This window comes from Schistocerca nitens, chromosome 5 (genome assembly GCF_023898315.1).
Source record: "Schistocerca nitens isolate TAMUIC-IGC-003100 chromosome 5, iqSchNite1.1, whole genome shotgun sequence".
In the NCBI taxonomy this organism is placed as follows: Eukaryota; Metazoa; Arthropoda; class Insecta; order Orthoptera; family Acrididae; genus Schistocerca; species Schistocerca nitens.
This window is the reverse complement of record NC_064618.1, coordinates 140,607,181-140,626,182: the sequence shown is the minus strand read 5'-3', so window position 1 is coordinate 140,626,182 and position 19,002 is coordinate 140,607,181. Positions and strand designations below refer to the sequence as shown.

Sequence of the window (19,002 nt, the reverse complement as noted above, 5' to 3'; positions counted from 1 at the left end):
TAAAACAGACTTTATTAACATTCTAAGTCATTATTCTTCAAATCCACGTATTTATTTCTCAACGTAGTCACCCTGGCCACAAACACTATTCCTCCGACAACAGACCAGTTTGTCGATAGATACCATCACTATAGAATGTTTGAATTTGTTGACGGAGCCGCAGCCTCACCTCTGCTTGCAGTTCTTCATCACTATCAAAGTGAAATCCTCGAAGGTGATCTTTGAATTTTGGAAACAGATGAAAATCGGACGGGATGAAGTCGGGGCTGAAAGGAGGATGGCCGATGACACTGAACCCAAGGGTTCGGATTGTTGCAGATGTCACAGCACTCGTGTGTGGCCAAGTATTGTCTTGCTGAAGGAGAGGGTACGCTATGTGTGAAAGGACTCCTCCATTTCGATACTCGGTTACAGCACACTGTTTCACACGCAACAACGTTGCTACGTTAAACATCGCCATGTTACACGCTACAATTCGGAGCTCTTTAGCGGCAAAGGGTTGCAAATACGTAGAAATGAAGAATAAAGATTCACAATGTTAATAACGTTTGCTTTATTCAAAAAGCATTAAGAGTTCTCACCTAAAAATACGGAGACATTACCTTTGAGCACGCTGTCGTACATGGGATCTGCACGCAGCGTAGTAAAGTAACTTCTCTGTGTCCGCCTACGTCACACAGCAGGTGAGAGGTTACTACGAACTAAATGCTGTGTTGATTGACTACCACAGGACTATCTGTACGGTTCCACACTTTCATCGAGTGAACAAAACAGAAGATTAACAAATTTCTGGCTAGTTTTGTTGCCCTCTATGGAATAAACTCATCAGATGTAAAAATAGTGTCCAGATCACACAAGAAGGTGTTTTACGACCCACAGTCTTGACATTATTTACGAGAGGGGGCACAATGTAAATGACACTCAATGCTTTATCAACAGAACAGTTGTCATGCTGAAGAAACCAATTCTTTGATCGCCACATTTCAGGCAATACACAGTAATTTTTTCAGCTGAAGATGACAATACTGGTCAGCTGCGGTATTTTCGGAAACAAATTCATGGTGGATTACGTCGTTAATGTCGAAGAACAACCAACATATTCTTTACGTGGTTCTCAAGATTTCGATTTGTTTGATAATGCTTGGAATATGTTCCGTAAAGTCACGTGGACAGTGTTTCCAAGTCGGAAGGAGTTGTTGATAGAATTTGCGGGACACCGAGCACTTTTTTGTAGAACATTCTCACTTTCTGGGGCTTCAGCACAAATGACTGTGCTAATAACTCGCTCTACACAATGTAAAATAGCCACGTAGCGGTAAAACCGTTCACTATCGCTAGGGGTAAAAGGGATTTTCTTAATTCTGTATCTCTTTCCTGCTACCAATGACTTGGTGTATGGCGTTGAAAGCCAGGTGAACCTGTCCATATGCAATGGTACAGAATACAAGGAACTCCAAAAATTTATGCTTGTAATAAAATGCCGGAAGATCCGCATAGGAGCAGAGACTGACAGCTCACTCTCTTTGCAAAGGGATCTGTAGTATTGCGCCTCATCTGTTTGAAACAGATATGTAAAGGTTGTTTGTTGCTATAACAATTGTGTTAACTGTCCTTTGCTCTTTACTTGCCTTTTTTGTACTTGTTTTTCATCGCGCTGTAAAGTGATGGTTGCATGTGAAGAGAAGCCCTATCTTATGGATAGCTGAAGGTAGTAGGAGAATAATAAATAAATAGAAAATACGTGAGAGTAACTGCTTAAGATACATTCATTACGTAGCCGTTGCAGGAAATACGGGATGATTCATTCTGGGGCTATCTGCTCGCAGCGAAATCAAGAAAATTAAACCCGAACTATCAGAGTCATTAAAATAAACTACCACAAAACACGATCTGACAGAAAAAATTCTGAGTTAAGCTTATTCTATTGGCCTGAAGTCCAGGCTACGTTTCTGTAAATACGAAGAAGAAATAAACTACATGAAACATAAATTTTACACAATTGACGTGATTTGCCAAGATAACGAACATATTTGTATTGGATTAAAACGAGGGGGAATGTTAAGTCCAGAAAGTTTTGCTTCCTCATTCAAACTATAATACCACCGCAGGTATCTAATCCTTGAACCGGTAACTATGGGCAAAACAACATTAACAAAAACAATTATATCCACAGGTGATTTTGATTTGGTTTCAAATGGCTCTGAGCACTATGGGACTTAACAACTGAGGTCATCAGTCCCCTAGACTTAGAACTACTTAAACCCAACTAACCTAAGGACATCACACACATCTATGCCCAAGGCAAGATTGGAACCTGCGACCGTAGCGGTTCTTCACTATAGCTTCTTCCGGCTTCTTTTTCACCTTTTTCTATGCATCATTAACCCAGTTGCCATTACATTCCGGATCTCACGCCTATTTCCTGAGTTTGGCGTAAGTGACGCATTTCACATTAGCACTGTATACTATCCGAGAAGTTTACAATTTGCAGGATTTGCTATGTAACTTGTGTTTATTGATCAGTTGTATTGTTTCGTGTATCTTAGACACGTTTACTTTGCTTTAGCTATCTGCAAACATAAGCAAAGATTATAGTGTTTCCCACGCTATCTTCCACGTGAATAAGGTACCTACCCACAGTGTTAGCGGGATATTCTTGATTCAACTGAGCTTCTACATAGCTATAAATTTCATTATTTTAGGTGAGGTCGTGCTAGTTGTGTTGGAGCAGTTTCCCAGTCAGTTTTGCGAAATTTTACGTTTATTTCGCTGGAACCTTATTCTCTGACATTTTAATGTGTCACATGTCCAGATCTTAGAGTAAATAACTGACTAATTAAACTAAGACTTGATTTGAATCTGAGAACCAAACTCTTTGTCCAACCACTGACCCTGCTTAGACAACCCTCTAAAAATAAACATAGCCAATTTATCTTCATTTGCAATTCATTTGTCTAAGTGTGACGTTGTTCCGTTTCAGTGGCGGAGCCTTCTGTTGACTCATCTTATACGCAGATACTGTGATCAGTTGGTTAACTGATGTATAACGAGCGCTGAACTCGTTCACCTAGCACGGTTTTGATAATGTCCTAAGCTGAGTCGGATAGCTACCACTTTGCGTGACAGCGAAACGGTTTCATTTCATTTGCAGCAAAATTCTGAAACAGTTAATGAGAGAAAATGCAAATGTAACAATTCAAGTCAAACAAGACGTACGTAATTTGACACATGCATTTAGCGATCATGTTAATTCAGATATGAATTTCAATGCATTCCTCGAAATACGTAAAAGAGCATCGAGTGATAATGCCTACAATTTCCTAGCTATAAGCAGATAATTTAAATAACGGACGTTATTGTATTAATTTCTTTACCTATATTTGTAATTCACATCCTGTGCTACGTAAGAGCAGTTCTTCATTGTGATGTAAATGGAGACTTTTGCATGTCACCAGTTCATTATGCTGACTGAGCATTGCGATTGTCAACATGCCTCCCAGTTCCATTGGATGAAAGAAGTTTTGAAATTGCGCTGTAATATCCACAGGAAACCATTGTAGCTAAATAAAGGAAAACTTAATTTGAGCCTGTACTGGAAAAAGAATTTAGACCAGTTTCTCAGCTGCTAAAAAGATTTAGTAAAATACAGTTGATTGTTTCGAAAGAAGACAGATCAAGGTGAAGAAGATAAATCCAAACAAACAAACGAAAACTAATGTATTTATGAAAGCAGAAGTTGGAAACATTCGCAAATAAAAGGAAAGAAGAAGATGAGGGCAATGAAAAAGATGGAGATAATGATTATAATGAGAAGTATGATGAAATGATGAGAAGTCACATGAGAAAATTGTAGTACAGGCAGAGGAAACTGGCAGCATCAATTCTTAGTAGACCGACAAAGAAAATGTGTTGTACAGTATACGCCATCATATTTGAACTGATAGGAAAAGTGTAGGTGATTCGCAATTTACAGGTAACTGATGATGGAAATATTTAAGTAATTCGCAACGTGAAGTACCCTGGAATGAAAGGACTAGATAACCTGTTGTTTAAAACTAAACCTCCTAAACAGCGTTACACAAGTTCTTCAGAACTAATTACGGTAAAATTCTCAGGATTGCTGATGCCCTTAATAAAGCCATCTCTCCTCCAGAATATTAAAATTCAAACAAAGGCTATATATATATATATATATATATATATATATATATATATATATATATATATATCTCCAAATCTCACGCCTGCATGAAATACATGTGACTGAGAGGTGATGGCATACATATCGTTATTGGGGAGAACGATAATGCATTTGATGTTCACGATTGGAAAATAGTCTCCAATTAAACATCAGCACATATCGATTTTGTTCAGTTTTACTGATAGCTTCAAAGCAGTGGGTAATGATTCACATGATAATAAAATAATGTCTAGTGAATAGGAGCTTTGTAAGGTATCGATTATTGCTTGATGTTTACCAAAATTATAAAAATAATAAAATGGAAGACTCAATAGCAGATTTGGAAGGTGTATATGAGGACATTCCACTAATTTAAAAACACCCAGAACAGGTGCATTTTGCGGATTTAGAAAAGTTCTTATATTTATGGCATGCTATGTAGCATATTGAGAAGCATGCACTGGATACTTGGGAACAAATATTGAGGAAGGGTATATGTTTTTAAAGGGGAACTTAATATGTAGGCCGAATTATAGTGTCATCATTATGGACTCACAGTGACAAAAGGTTAGAGCTTAACAGAGTGACAGAGGGGACCGTAATGTGTTCTCTGGCCAGCCATTGTGTATGTGTATCAAATCTCGCATCCTGGCTCATAGCGGTCTCTGTTGTTTCGACACTCAAGAAGTGGCGGTTCGGCTTATCAGAAACGTTCGTATGTTAGTGAGAGATGATTTTCACCACAAAATTGTAATTATTGCTATGATAGTCAAAGTAAGCATTTTCGTTTGATATGCAGCTTCGAGACGGAGAGGCATTTGAGACTGTGTTACGTTTTCTTAAATGTGCAAAATGTGCATATATTAAAGGTGTATTTGAATTCTAGTTTGTTTCCCCTTCCTTGGAATGTGTAAGTGCATGTGTATTCGACTCAGTTCATTGAAATATGTTGATTTCTTGAAAGCAGATGTCGACAAGACAGGACTCGTTACAATTTGCTGATGGATCACTTTTGCCTGTTGGAATAAGTTGGAACAACTCGGAACAAGCCGTAGCTTGTTGCCGCAGCAAGTGGGTATATTATAAAAGTAGACCAGCCCCTATAAGTAGGACGTTATTAATGCTGTCATTTCATCATAATAGTTGTCTTAGTTCAACTCTTTCTTCTTCTGTTTGGAAATAAAATGTAAAATTCCCATGCACTACATACCACTTCTATCAATGAAGTATAAAATTTATACTTAAATTACTTGCTGCAATTCAAGACAATGGGGACTATGAAATACATTTACAAATGCAAGTCAGGGCTCAAGTATCAAATTTATAGTTAAATTACTTGCTGCAATTCAAGATAATGGGGACTATGAAATACATTCACAAATGCAAATCAGGGGTCACATGCAATCGGGCATAAATTTTGATATTTCACATTGCATCGAACTACAAGTACACTGAAAAATAAAGGCACTTCCTTATTGAACATACGGATTCTTCTGCTTCCATGTCGCAGAACTTGAAGCACCAGGGTGACGGTGGAAGCGTAGATGTACCAGAAGATTACTGTCATTCGAGAAGAGAGAGTACACCCATTCCTCAGTGGCAGATGCATCAACACCAAATTTGGGGTGGCAGTGCTGGTTTACTTGAGGAACTGTACAATATATGTACCATCAAGATTGTTGGCTGTTTCTGATGGTGAACTTGACTTTATCAACAATGACACAGTGTGTGTATGATTCGTCAAGATAGAGTGAACAACTGAACAATATGAACACAAATTATTTCGAAAATAGTGATATTACTTAACCTAATTTCTTTTCAGTCATCTGTTTGTACTAGAGAACTATATATATATATATATATATATATATATATATATATATATATAATGTCAGTTAAGTAACACAAAGTGGAACTATAAGAGAAACTAATGTTCATTCTCTAAAAACAGATTTTCGGCATTATGTTTAATTTGCAAGCATATTTATCATAAACAAATCATTGCTTTTGCTTATGATCTATTTGCTCCTTCAGAAGTTAATGTGAAATAATACAGTCGCTCAAGAAGGGGTGATTTATGGGTTCTGAACGCTTTGTTGCTTTTGAAGTGTATGATTAAATGAATGTGTTTATTACACTGAATTGTTTGTATTCCAGTACAACACACTAATTGATTGTTACATTAATGATATATTATTCATATTTTATATAGTTTTGCGAAAAATGCAATTCACTTTGTAGTAAGACAAATACACTGTTAAAACTTGGTTATATGATGGCGAAGTCACACGTATTTACTCGAACTGGAGCAACCTACTGTTTGCAATAAACGCTAATCTAAAAAGTGTTGAAGGTGAATAGTAATGTGTTTAAATTCTTATGTTCCCACTGAGTGACAGCATAAAACGTTAAACAATTTGTGCTGCAAGAAAAAGTTAACTATGATTTCAGGGTATGCATGAAACTGTAAAAAAATGTAAAAGAGATTTATAATGTGATACTGAAAAAAATTGTAATAAAATTTACATTTACAGTGTTCTTGTTTGGGGTTTTTCCTCTCATTCCCGTCTGAAATATTTTATGTTGTTGAGGACTTATTCAAGTAACCACTACAGAGTGATATATAGACAGATAAGTAGAGAGAGAAAGAGCGAGAGAGAAAGTCAGATGAAATTTGACATACCTTTGCAATGAAGTACATAATACAGAGAGAAATTTATTGATGAGGCAGAATTGTGGGTGTTTACATATTTTTAATGTACTACACTAGGATGCAATTTTTGTTGCTGTTAGTTGTGAAGGAGTACGATGATGAGACAGAATTTTAGGTGCTGATATGTTTGGTAATACAGTAAACTACACCTATTACGCAATTTCTGGTTTGTTGAAAAAAATCAGTAACCAGTTGCGCAAAAAAAAAAATATTATATATTGACCGGTTTCTGGCACCTCGTCGTCTTCTTCACATAACTATACATTCGACAATTCAGTACAAGTTAGACAAGAATATTAAATTTTAAGAAAGAAAACTACAAAAAAATTTAAAGATACAAATTCTACTTAATAAGAATTACCGCAATATTACGAGATTTAAAAATCAAGTTGTGCCCAGCATAATACTATAGTCCCAAAAAATAAGAGGAATAGTATGTAAACAACAATGAAATACATTAATGCCAAGAGAGCTTGTAAGTGCTTATTTAGGGATAAAACTGCATGTACAGATACGGTGTAAGGAAATCAGACAACAAATTTGGACATAATACAAGCTAATGACATGCATATGTTGAGGTTGGTCTCAGAGAGGGACAAAAGTAAGACAAAATAACGAGACAACGTCTTACATAACTGTAGTTGCCACAAAAAATAAACGATTTGTAAGTGCACGTAGCTAACTTATTAATTAATATGCAGAATCCTACTTATTAATGGAAAATAAAACATGTTAGTACAAATGACAGGTGGCGCAATGGATGGGAATTTTAGGAACTATTCGCCTAAACAGGTGTATTGAGATGAGTAGTATGTTAGCAAGGAACCCGTCGTCGAAAACAAAGTGCGAAGCAGATTATGAGGACGGAAGATCTAACTGGTATAAGTGGAGAGATGATTCTGAATCAGTAGTTCACATGAAGGATCAGAAAGTAACTACAGAGCAGAGAAAGCATGAGCGCAGTTGTATACTTCTATTATACTGAAACAGCTGGTGCTGGATTACATGTACGGCCGCAAACATGATTCGTGAAACATATGTAACTAACGACATTCATAGCAATTGTATGGTAAGTATTAGGGCACATCACTGAACTGGTTTAGAGAGATCAATAGCAATCACACAGGAAATACTTCCGCACAAACAACACACGAAATGCAGCAAGGGTCCGAAAGCAATAACTGGAATAATTAGACAAACAATTTCTGATCAGTAGCCAAAACGAAGGGTCAAAAGTAACTATAGGGGAAGTGAAATATGGGCATAGTTGTATACTTCTGTTATAGTGAAATAAGTAACTCAGGACTGTAGACAAAGCATAAACACTTCTACTTCCAATTACTGATCACAGAGGTGTTATTCCTCAAGACTTTACACAGAAAGCGCACGGCGCCGAGAAATAGTTATCAATGTCTATGTTCGTTATATCTGTGATTTCGACTCATTGTTCATATTTCACCTTTATATGGACAGCTATCCTGGCTGCATGCAGACAAGCGTAGGGATTTCCAGGCCTAGAGATTTCCATACCCTCAGCCTTCTGTACTGTCTTATCAACGTGCACTGTTTCCCGCATCTCTCCTCGACATGTCCGAACAACACAGCAGGAACATCTGCTCCCTTCTGAGCAAAATCCTTTCTGTCTCACTCCATCGTTCAGCCATTTTCTCGAAATCCTTCTCAGTAGCAATCAGACTCTGGAATATCCGCCCGCATTATATCAGAGAACTTAATAACATTTCCAGCTTCAGAAGACAGTTAATGACATGCGTGCTAAAGCAGCAGTAAGGGTTACCATTGTCCCTGTGTGCACTCGTTACTTCAAATTACTGATCACAGCGGTGTTATCCCTCAAGATTTTACACAGAAAGCGCACGGCGCCTAGAAATAGTTATCAACCTGATCTTCCTCATGTCCCAGTGTTCTTATCCGATGCAGTTTTCTTAAATTTCCCTTTCCCAAATTTGCTGTATCAGAAAATATGTATTTTGTTCATATATATATAAATTCTTCGCCCATACACGCTCTCGTGATTTGCCACGCGTAACTCAGATTTATGTGTGTATTATCCGACGATTTTCTCAGATGAGTTCATGAACCGATTTCGATGAGTGTCATCCGTTGCTGTAGAGTTCGTCCATTCCAAGCCGGTAAAGTCGACCGAGTAATATGCATGACATGTAATACGGTAACCGATATTGAGAGCAGAATAAAAAGAATTGGAAACATTACGTTTCAGCATGCTCTCATAACTATTTAAACTACTGTAGTACTGACAATACTTTTTTGTTTTGTTTGTTAATGTGAGGATCATTTTACGTAGTTCAGGTAATGCCTGTGTGTTTTTCGATTTGGAAATACTGTAGCATTGGGATTATCTGGCACCATTTCTCTCAGGTGCAGTGAAGATTGCGTATCGTTTAAAAAGAATTATACTAGACGTTTGGATCGAACATGGATACTTACAACTTGCCTGTTTCGTCAATAGTTTTGAATTTCCCACCAATGAGACGTCATAAAAAGGGGTGTGCCTAGTGACATCATGATTATGATATAACTAAGAAAGAGAGATTTATATATGCGAATCATCAGCAAACAGAATGCATTATAATAAAAAACAAAATACAGAAAGTATTATTAAGCTACACTATTGTTGCTCAAAATCTTGTACAATCAATTGTGCTCGTAGTGGTGAGCGGAAGATCTTCTTCTAGGCAACATGCAGGGCATAGTTGACACACCAGTAGGTGTTCAATGGTGTGTTGTTCTCCGGAGTCACAGTTGGTGGTATCCACAGATAGGTGCCATTTCTGGAGGTCACTGCTAGATCTTCTAACTCTAGATCGAAGGCAGCTGAGTGACATCCACACGATCCAATTCTGTTCAAGCCAAGGTGGGAAGCTTTCCGAATGAGACGGCCAGGTCGAGTTATTCTCAGGTCGCTAGATCCACACTTGTTTCCTTGCTGTAGCTAATGTTTCAAACACTGCAGCGGTCTTGATGAAACTTCTTCTGAATGTCAAACTTAGGGCTGCTGGAATGTACCCATACAATGGATAGTTTTCCTGACTTCAAAATCCAGGTACCGAACTGAACATCAGCAGTCCAGAAGCAATTCAATGATCAGCATGATTAATAAAGGGTAATGATGTCACAGATGGGAGGGATTTGGCTCTTGACGCCATGTGTTCATGGCCAAGTACAGCGTTGACATTTCCAGGGTTGAAGGTCGGTCAAACTGCACCAAAGAAATGCTGTGCTGACTATACTACTTGGGGGCGTTCGCAAAGAAGGGCAATGTGGGTAACAACAGCCTTGTCCGCCGCCGCCCCCCTCCCCCCTAGGAAAATGTGTTAATGAATTTGATCCGACACAAACTGCAAGTTGAATAACTCGCAAAATATGCACAGAAATGTCCAAGAACAATCTTTCACGACGAAGTCTACAAATGAGTGTGTACATACAGCTACTTCTTTTCCCTGTAAAGACTATGAAAATAAATTTAGAGGAATAACTGAACGTGCAAAAGCTAATAAATAATCACATTTTCTACAGTTAATGCTTCAGTTGGACTAAAAGACAATGTATCATGTGGTAGGGTTAAGAAGTACCGTATATTTTTATAGTAATTCGTAGAGTGAAGATATAGGTTTAGAGCCACTTTGATTCTGTCTCTGACACAAGCCCCTTAAGCACTCCAGAAAGGCGATCACACAGGCAATATTTTACATTACCTAAGAATTTACTTAAACTGTGATGCGACTTTGAGTGAAATTTCAGAACGGTAAGTTCACACAGATCCTTGCACATCTTTGATCATCCCAGGAACTGTGTTAACGCTGAGAGATGTTCGGTTGACGCAGAACACATCAGTTAATGGATGCGGTGAAGCACGTATTCCGTGAATAACTTCGCACATGCAGAGAACTGGTAACTGAACGTGTGTATTAGGTTCCCCACATGAGTTAACTGAAATGTAAGTAAATTTAGATTATTGGCCAAAGACATTCCTGTCCAGAGCAGTCAGTCTGTTATCGAGATTGTAGGTCCAATTGATCTAATAAGCATGCACGTCATCTGGTACTTGGAATTACATCAAATGCTGCGTTTTGACGGGACCACTCCTTACCATTACGCACGTCCTAGTGACCAGAAGATAACTATTAATGTCACAGATAGCGCTCCGATGGTTATATTTCTCACAGCCCTGGTCTAAGTACGAACAGAAAAGTCAAGAGAGAACGCATTTCTCACAAGCTCTGAACTTATATGTTTAACTTAAAAAAAATATTTAACTGGGTTTATATGAATTTGTCTTTCCAATGAAAATGTCAGTTATCCATAAAACCTGAAATCTTGTTTTGCAGAGCCCTCGACGAGCCGTCGCCGGGCTTCCAGAGAAATGACGCCGTCCTCCACATCTACCCGACAGCGGAAGGGCTTCCTCGGCAGGTTCTTCAAGAAGGGTAGGTCGCCTTTCGTCTTGCATAAATACAGGACCAATATTTGTTGTACGGGCACATTCAGTTCCTTTACAACCCAGGGGACTGTTGTATTATGTTCCACCATACCCTCCCCCATCTCATATGAGAAAAAAGATGTGGTGTACGTCTTTTTAAGGGTAAGGCTAACTAACACAGTCAGAAATTCGACATCTAGATATACTGGGTGCAGAAAAATTCGCGAAGTCTGACTTCGCATCGTGATTCCACACGTACTGGAAATATAAAAATTTCTCTCACAAAATTTCGTCCTGCCCATATTTCGCGCAGTAAATGGGAGTTAAAGTTTGGTAACCTGCAACATAGCTATCCCTGTCGGCAGATGTGGTAGTGGTGTGCAGTTGGTGCAAGGGAGAGCGTTTTGGGTTAGCATGCAGATGGTCGAGAGTTAGATTTTGTTTGCTAAAAGTAGCAAATACAGCGATTACAGTGGGTCTCCTACAAAACATTTGCAGTTACATAATACAAAAACAGAACTGGAAGAGCAATTATTTTCATTAGTCTGCTTTTAAATAAACCTTTTGCACGGCGTTGACGGGAATTGTTTCGTGCCAGTGCATCTATGAGCGTATTCGGAAAGTGAGGTCCAGTTAGACACGAAATGGAAATCACTGTGAAAATCCGATGGAACTTACACAGATGTATTGGGCAGTGTCTTTAGTATGCCTGTCGATGGCTTCACGTCGCTCAGAGCGCAAAGTGATCACCTGGAAATGCCTAAAACAACAGTGTCTATCGCCAAGAACGTGGATCTGCTGAGAGATTTCGCCTAAAGCTATGCAGCCACATTACATAAATGTCATGCTTTTCTTTCTTCAAGTCAATTTTCAGCCGCATTCTGCAGAGGCACTGAAGACGCTCCTGCAGCTTTTTCGATGGGAATTGTATGATCACCCACAATACAGCCCTTAATTGGCTCCCTCCGTTGTTCATCTCTGCTCACATGAACCGCCGGCTACGAAGACAACATTTTGGCACAAACAACGAAAGGCAGACCAGCGTTGAGAATTGGTGGAAAGCGCAGGCGGATGCTCTGACGAGGGTACTGGAAAATTTGTACAACGCCGCGACAAATGTCTAGGTCGGAGAGGCGACTTATTTAGAGAGGTTTTCATTTCGCGATCGATCGGACCTTACTCTCCGAACAGCCCTCGTACTAGATTCCAAACCTGTTTTTCTGTCTACCATCCCCCAATGGTCTCATCAAAATTATTTGGAAAGCGGGTTGCTAGTCGTACTGTTGACGTAAGGCTCTAACGAAACGTAATGGATCTGAACGTGGCAAAGAATAATAGTTGTTATTAATCGCTCGGTACACACAAAACAGGCTTCGAATCTAGTCGATGCAGTGGTGCCAAACAAGTCGCATCCACGGCTTACAGAAGGTTTCATTAAATGCTGACCGATGAAAACGATTCTAGATAGTTCCACTTCCGTGTTCGTGGTACGTAACTGTAAATGTTTTATAGAAGACCCTCTGTACTCGCTGTATGACGATCAACATGCCATATACCGTACCATGCAGACTACTTTTAGCAAATAAAAGAAAATAAGCCTCGACCCAGAACTGAACTCTTTATCTCCTGCATGGTAACCCAAAATGCTATCCACTGCACCAACTGCACTCTACTTCCGCTGTATCCGGCAGAGGTAGTTACGGTACGCGTACGTGATAACGAAGTTCCCAGATTGCCAGCCTTTAACGTCCTTTTTCTGCCCGAAATACGTACAGGACGAAATTTTGTGAGAGAAATTTTTGTATTTGCTAGTATATGAGGAATCGCGCTGCGAAGTCCAAGTGCACAAATTTTTCTTCACCCTGTATGGTCCGCAATTTTCGGTCCTATTCCACTGGCGTATTGAGTAACAGAAAAAATGACTGCATGCCTCTGTAAGCGCGCTAATCCCTTTTATCCTGTTCTCGTAGTCCATACCTGATATGCATGATAATTGCTTCGAATATGGGTTCTTCAAATTTACCTAACACGATTTTGTCAGAACATCGTCTTCCCCACTTAAGTTCTCCGAGCTTTTCCACTTTTACATGTAATATTGGCAATACAATCCTGCTAACGATCCGAACAGTGAACCTCTGAATTGTTCGATGTCCGTTGTCATACACCCTTGATGATGCTGAAGCAACAGAACTGGTCGTCCTGGCGTCTTGTCTGTGATTTATTTTATGGATGTATTACACCTTTCCGTAACACTTCTAACAAATAAAAGCCCTCTACTCCTATTCTCTAATACCGATTTTATGTGAGCCTTTCATTTCATGTAACTCCGTAGTACTTATTACCCCTGAATATTTATACAATGTGATGTTCTCCAGATGTTTACTACCAACACTGTAATCGAATAGAATCACAAAACCCAGATTCGTTAAGGGCAGACGTAGGGCAAAGAGCATTCTTGTACATACGTATCTCCAAAAATATTACGGCTAAAACAGTAAATTTGAGACTGTTATGTACAGTCATAATGCTTGATATTCTGTGCCTATTTTTGTTTGAAAACGCACATCGACATAAATGTTATAATGATTTGAATTTTTAATTACCATTGTTTCTATGCTGTACCTTCTCTCATAAACTAATCAAGCAATAAAACTGGAATTTCACAGTTTGCATCTGAATTAACGTGTGCGACACATTTTTGTTTAAGGTCACAGTTGCTTTGAAATTAATTTTTCAGTTTTGTGCTGCCTGGGCCTGCCCTACATTTCTCAAATTTTAAAGGAGAACATTTATCAGAGAAAAGGTAACGGAGAAGTGCTGCATAGGATTATTTAGTAACTAATACTTAAGAAGTATGCCAAATTTTAGGATGTTAGCTTTTATAGTTCCTGAGAAAAGGTACATTATAGCTCAAAAAAGTCTCTTTATGTCAATTCGTATTGACTGTTTTTATTTCAATTTTCGACAATTTCGCTATACCTCTAGTGATTAATGCTGTCCATATCCATAATCTTTATTCACTTCCTCGTCTTTCTGGAGTACCCTCTTCCCCTGCCTCCTTTTGCCTAGCCAACGTTTGCGTTTTTTCTTCTGCTGCCTGAGCTTTGTCCAGTCTCGCTTCATCGATGCTGCAGAGTATCTTCAGTGTGAATGCACCTGGATGGAGGCCTAGTCTCTGCACGCACTTAATCCCACCTACGTTTCCATTATTCAGCACTATACAGACGTCACATGCAGCTATGTTCTCATCAATTCAATTGAGGACATACTGTTTTAGGACAATGCGTCCATATAAGGTGATATTTGTATGATTGTATTTTGTGTTTTCCCATGTACACTTTTTTTCAGCAGTTCAGGAATATCTAGGTACCAGAAAGCTGGTTTCATAACATCTAAAACAACAAATGGCAAACCATGTTTGTTGGTGTAGGGTTTTTCACTGGCTTCTGCCTAAAGATATTTGCTCCATGATATGTCACAAAGGAGATGTTGAGGATTATCATCTGTGGAACGTTTGTGAAAGAATATTTCCCACAGGGCTTACTGCATTATTTTCACGCTATATAGGTTATCCGTGATAACTTTTCCATAATATATTTGTAAAGTGTGAATTTTCTTGTCTGTCACTCTGTTAACACCTCCCAGTGGCTTTCCGTCTTCTAATCTCCTGTGTGTAAAAAAAAAAATGTAAACAAAGGAACAAGCAAATATAATCGTCCTCAAAGCCTTCTAGACTCATATGCAGTTCTTTTAGATTGCGTGAACAAAAAATTAACACACACAAAAATTCAAGTGTAGAAAAGGTGTGGATCACAGAACAGAAAGAGAGGGCGTGGCAAGCGCAGACGGCCAAAGAAACTTTTTAAAAACATATTTCCAGCCAGAATTCGATTATGAAACTTTGTGATGTTCTTCTTAAAGAATAAATCAAATAAATTAAACAATAAACAAATTCTATTTTTCACATTCTTTCCTACATCTGTTCTTAAAGAATCGCACTCCCATGTATAAAACGGTTTCAAACGTCCGATTAAAAATGACGCAATGTGTTAAATATTTGACTTTAAGCACGTAAGAGAGAACAGTTTTACATGTTTCAAATTATGCATTAAGTCTGTTGGAAGTTGCAAAGTACTCTCATTACGGAACAGTGGATGAATGTAGTCTGGGTAATTTGCGCTCCATTTTAAGGAAAAGCAAGTTTTTCATATGTCTCAGTGTTTATGATGTAATATCTCCTGAACAATGATTCGTACAATGACATAATTTTGCACGTATATTGAGAAATATACGTAGAAACTGCCCCCAAAGTGCGTTGCTAATAGAGTTAGTAGTAAAGAAACAATAAATTAAAACATTATACCTAATACTGAACTGTGACTAAATGAACAGCGTAAATGTAGTACGCGATAAACCTTTTCCTTTAGCCAATTTGTTGGGAATATCAGTGCGAAAAGGTTTCGTTCAAGTTTGGAATTATGCGTGAAGTTTGTTGGAAGTCGCTAAGCGCTCTTATTCCAAAATACTGGATGAACGTAGTCCGTGTATTTGCACGTCATTAGTTACGGTGCTTCACGAGAAACAAGCAGTTTCTGACTGTGATACTTGTCTTGCTGTGGAAACTTACAATTATAATACGTCTTAGTGAGCGGATTATGACAGCATTTTGAATTTATAAGTCGTTCAATAATTACGCAAAATACTGAAAATCAGATTTTTCCTTCCCCTGGAAGCCGTTAGATAGGCAACGCCTAAGTGATATTGGGTTCTGGCATAGTGGTTTAAGAATATACATTGGGTTCTTTCTTTTTTTTACAGCTTAATCTTACATTGATAGACATTTAAATAGAGCTACCATTCATTGTATCAAATGGAAATTTCGCCCAAGTCTTCCAACACGTCCTTCCTTTCGTCCAACAACGATACATTCGCGTAAACAACGTCATCATCACCAGCGAACAATCTAACTGTGCTGCTGATCCTGTCTGATAAATCTTTCATGTATACTGAAGCATAAGAGGCGCTGTTAGTTTTATTCGGGGCAAATTCGAGGATTCTTTCATTTCTGAATAATATTCTCCGTCTGTATAACGTTCTGGATTGTGTTAGTGAGATATTGATCTAACCAGTCACATATCTGTCATGATTGTATCTTGTTTCAATGTCGTCAATGTGTTACAATGTCCAACTTTCTGAAATGTAAGAAGACTGATTCTATCTGTTCAACTACATCTATCTGTTTCCAAGACGTCGTGATTGAATAAAGCAAGATGTATGACTACTGTCGGTTCATTTAAATAAGGAAACTGCCTTACATTTTTGATACTCCCTTTTACAATGGTTCTGCAGCGATGAAGGAGAGTCAGAGTAACACCCAATTCTATATAATACCGAATATATTTACGATGAAGTTTCCCCAGTGACAAGTATTTCACGTTATATGAGCATATCACAGTTCACAAACAATTTCACTCGCGCTTTTTCCGACACGGAAGGGACTCTCACACGCTTCATTTTTATTGCGCAATACTGAGCAATATGTAGTAATAATGACTGTCTCAAAATGGTATTGATTGGTTTTCGCAGTATATTGAAGGAGACAGCAGAGCTTTAAAATACTGACGCTGCTTCAATGTACTGCGCAGTATACGATATACAACCAAATTCCCTACACAGATTTTGAAGACAGGTTCCTTACACCAAAACAAGAAAAAAAATTCTAGCAAACATAGGCTCTAAAATGCGTGCCTTAAGACCTATCAGCACTTTTTCAATAGAAGGGCCGTGTTTCACTATAGAAGAGACGAGCAAGTGGTTGTAGCTCTTAACCTATGCATTTCTGAGCCCATTTTTACTGGATATCTTTTTCTTCTTTTCGTCCATACTAACTCCTCCCAAAATATGGAGAGCAAAGAGCTTGCACTAGATGAGTCGTACGTCACCGCATCTACTCCGCGAGCCATAGCACGGCGGGTGGAGGAAGGTATCCCTAACCACAACTAGTCATTTCCTCTCCTGTTCTATTCGCAAATAGATCGACGGAAAAACGAGTGTCACTATGCCTCCGTACGAACCATAATTTCCCTTATCTTATCTACGCGAAAAGTACACTGGCGGCAGTAGAATGCTAATGTTCTCAGTGCCATAAGATACGATGGCAAGGGTCATTGGATGGTCAGAACTGAGCAGCCAAATTAAAGATGAAAGCGTTGTGAATGCATAACATTGTTAAGATGTGAAACGTATAATACTGCTCTGCACCCTGCGTGTCAAAAGCTTTATTATGTACAGTAAAAGGCGTACTAAAGAAACAATTTGTAAAACGTTGGTAAAGTTCGTAAGTATACATTTTAAGACATATGAATGTGTATTTTATTGCTTATTATAAAAATAAACCATTCTTCAGAACCTACATCAATTCGTTTTATTCTAAAACTCGCTTATCGTAATTCCTCATTATTTGATCCTTTCATTTAACATTGGCAGGAAATGTTAAAACATATGATACTTTAATCACTATGCTGAATATGTGTAAAAATGGGAAGATCTCGGAAACAAAATAATTCTTGTATGAGATTGGTTAAGAAAGCTTGTCTGTAAAAACGTGGAGTGGTGTGACAGCCAGTTGATTGAGTCTTTTGCGTCACCGCATCGTCTTCCACCTCCTCGTTGTTTAGACTTTTCGGACAACGAGCTACCAGCATTATTGAAAGATGTTACGTTGGGTACCCGAACGGGAATGTTGTTCTTCCAGAATAACAGTGCCCGGTACGATGGTCAAATAAAAAGTAATGTCTCCACCATCGTTAATTGGCTTTGGATGGGAATCTTTTGATAAATCAAACGCAGAAATAATCCTTAGAATGTGATCTTTAGTTACCACTATTCACTTTTCCACGTAATCGCCAGCCAGTTGAATAAATTTCTGGTAACGATGAACAAGTTTTCTGAAACCGTCACGGAAGAAGTTGACACTCTGTTTCCGCAACCACAGTCTCACACGTCTCCCAAATTCTTCATCAGAAGCATAATGATGATTATCGGTAACAGATGGTAGTCAAACGGTGCTAAGTCTCGACTTTATGGAGGATGCCATACGTGGGTGAGATTCAGTCTCTGAAGTTCTGCTGTGGTGGCAAGTGAAGTGCGTGGTTTGTCATTGTCATGCCTCAGGAAAACATTTCCCTTTTCCTTTCGGACCTAACGACGCACAGTGCTCACATCAACAAAATCACCAAAAACTGCTTTCATTCTCTCAAGAATCACCTTTTGGGTGACACCTTCTCCTGTCAAGAATTCAATGACAGCACGTTACTTAAATCGCATTGACCGAGTGTCTGCGCAGGGTTCCATACTTTACACAGTAACAACACAACCGTTCAATGTTAAGGCTTCCCGCCAACTGAAAAAATTCAGATGGCTCCAAGCGCTATGGGACGTAACACGTGAGGTCATCAGTTCCCTGGACTTAGAACTATTTAAACCTAACTAACCTAAGGGCATCACACACATCCATGACATGGCCGAGGCAGGATTCGAACCTACGACCGTAGCAGCAGCGCGGTTCCGGACTGAAGCGCCCAGAACCGCTCGGCCACAGCGGCCGGCCCGGCCAACTGGAGCTGCAAAGAGGAGGCTACGGAACAAGCC

General features: G+C 38.8%; 1 long non-coding RNA gene across 1 annotated transcript in view; it reads left to right on the top strand.

The window, feature by feature from the left end:
- LOC126260854 (uncharacterized) overlaps nucleotides 1-19,002 on the top strand; it is a 201,587-nt gene that overhangs the window by 108,130 nt on the left and 74,455 nt on the right. Inside the window, exon 2 of the long non-coding RNA XR_007546651.1 lies at nucleotides 11,261-11,359. This is a non-coding gene — a long non-coding RNA (uncharacterized LOC126260854). The remainder of the gene's footprint in view (nucleotides 1-11,260; nucleotides 11,360-19,002) is intronic.